General features: G+C 38.2%; 3 protein-coding genes across 3 annotated transcripts in view; all 3 read right to left on the reverse strand.

Annotated features, from left to right (window-relative positions):
- Positions 1–2500, reverse strand: part of LOC138024287 (lactadherin-like) — a 296558-nt gene that overhangs the window by 248595 nt on the left and 45463 nt on the right. The gene's annotated exons all lie outside the window — the stretch shown is intronic.
- The window catches only part of LOC138024267 (single-stranded DNA-binding protein 3-like), a 699715-nt gene that overhangs the window by 237881 nt on the left and 459334 nt on the right, over positions 1–2500 (reverse strand). The gene's annotated exons all lie outside the window — the stretch shown is intronic.
- The window catches only part of LOC138024755 (uncharacterized), a 77790-nt gene that overhangs the window by 31864 nt on the left and 43426 nt on the right, over positions 1–2500 (reverse strand). The gene's annotated exons all lie outside the window — the stretch shown is intronic.

Consider the following 2500-nt stretch of genomic DNA (forward strand, 5'->3'; position numbering starts at 1 on the left):
AGTTTTGGGCTTTCAGATTTTTAAACTCACGTTTTGCATATATAAGAAGCGGCATTCACAGACTGAAACTTTAGGCTAGTGAGCCTTTGACGTCTCTTTTCCCTGGATCCAACCTTCTGAGGTCTAATCGGTCAGTTTTGAACGTGAGTAATGGCGGACCGTGAAATCCAAAACTTACACTCAAAGTAAACGGCCTAAAATCTGAAGAAAAAGAGGAAGTGATTTTTTTTTATCACAGGGGCACTTAAATAAATTTTATACGTAATTAATCAAGAAGTTCGATTCTTTCAAAGGTTAAATTTAAACCATAAATTTAATAGATATTTTGCGGTCAAAATGAATTAAAAATTAGTTGTGGATGAAGTAAAAAGCGATGGACCGTGGAGCTCGAGTGAAATGAACATGAAACTCGCTATATACAAATCTATAGTTTAACGCCACGGAATGACTACAGTTGGCTTGGGTCAAGCCTACATATCGTTTGAAAAGGAAAATAATAGTAATCTATCCGAGTATGGGCAACGGGACAACTGCTAATGCAAAAATGTGCACATCGTTAATAGCTTTGAAAACTAGCTTCACCTTGCCGATTAAAGGGGAAAAAAATAGGTGGATTTGGGACAGTGCGTGACCCATTTTAGGCCAAGAGCATTTCTACTTTAAAGAGCCTGCAGCTCAAGCTTCTCAAAGCACTTCTATTGTGTTCTTAAAAAAATAGCACATGTGTCCAAATCACTCAACAACGTACTCTACGCGTCTTTTACCTCTTAACCAAACTCACGGCCGTGAATATATGAGATGACGTGTGCAAATGTCTACAAAGCAAACCGTGACGATAGAGCGACTTTCGTATGACCTTGAAAAAGTGTTCGCAATTTGTTTTACTGACCAATGTTTGACAACATTAAAACAAAGTTTCTCCTTATTCCCGCCAAGGAAACTCCTAATAGGGGCAGTAAACAGTTCGATTGCCCAATCACATTGCTGCATTTCAAATGACGTCAAACCGAAATGCCGATCGCTTTCCAGAAAGTTCCACGGAGAGATGACGTTGTCTGCATCCGCGCTCGCTAAGCCAATGAATTTTTGCGTTCGTTTGTTTTTGTTCGATAAGCCAATTAAATGGCTTGCATTTTTGTTTACGTTCTGTTTTCACTTTTATTTTTCAAGGTCATAGGAAAGTCGCTCTATATGTTTCCCCTTGATAAACAACCATTTCTGTTAAGATAAAATGGACAAAGACTTCCCCAGCAAAAACCAAGAATTTCCAAACTTTTTTCCATCGAATACCAAAGTCGTGAAAGTGGAGGAGACTGAATGGTTTCCCTTCCCTTTGTCATCAAAGCCTACTAGCACATTTCACCACTCGCCCATCGACCATTGGCAGTGAGGTCCTGTCTCGCTCTCTTGTCACCGATCTCTTCCATTACTACCGATACTTTCCGTAGTGAGGTCAAGAAACTAAGTTTGCTGGACACGCAAGACAACATGAGACCAAACTATCCTATTTTCACCAACTGCACAATCCAGTGTGAAGACTGTTTTGAATGAAAATGTTGTTTTGAAACGCCCAAACTCAGCAAGCCGTTGAGTCAATTTTTTTTTTTTTTTTACAAAACTTGTCACTTTTAAATTTTTTCCACTTTGTTTTTATCGATAGTCAGTTCTTTTGAGAGGGGATCAAACGTTATGGGCATTTCTTCACACCAATTCCAGTGTACTTGTTTTTCAAGGTGGTGTGTTTTCAATTACCCAATAAAATGTTTTCTTGCTTCTGTTTCCCATGATAAGAATTACGAATTTAATCACTGAAGCGGCTTTTCGTGTTGATATGTTATAAAATAATCGGTTCATGCTATTTGGTTCATGCTATTTGAGTATATGCTTTGCATATACTCAAGTAGTAAGTTCTGGATGGACTTTAATATCGTTCCCTTGACGAACGGTCGGAAAAGAGAGACTCTGGTCAAATCCAAAAGAGGCCATATTTGATTGGCTGTTGAAAAACGGTTTCATTTCCTGCAATTTTCAAATTCTAAACTAAAAAATTATGCTTTCTTCCGAATTTTTATCTATACGAGGTCGAAGTTACTCTAGAAATAAATAATATTTTTACTACTTACCAGTTCCGTAACGTTTTTGTTTTTGAAAATACAGCATTCTGAATTTCCTAGTTGTCACTCGCGTGACACCAAATGCTGAAATTTGTTTTGATTGAAAAAATTTGAAAAAGTGTAAGAATTTCTCAATGAATAATTTTGCGGCTAGCCTTACATACGTATGTTTCATCCCTGCCAAGGGACTCATCAGAGACCTTTCGGCTAACTCGTCAAACATCGAGTTTGAAGTCTCGCTTGTATCAAATGATGGTGGCAATCTGGCCTTATATCACATAAGGATTCCAAGATTGCTACCATCATTTTGATCCTAGCGGGACTTCAAACGCGATGTTTGACGAGTTAGCCAAAAGGTCTCTGATGAGTCCCTTGGCAGGGATAAA

This window comes from Montipora capricornis, chromosome 11 (assembly GCF_036669925.1).
Source record: "Montipora capricornis isolate CH-2021 chromosome 11, ASM3666992v2, whole genome shotgun sequence".
NCBI lineage: Eukaryota > Metazoa > Cnidaria > Anthozoa > Scleractinia > Acroporidae > Montipora > Montipora capricornis.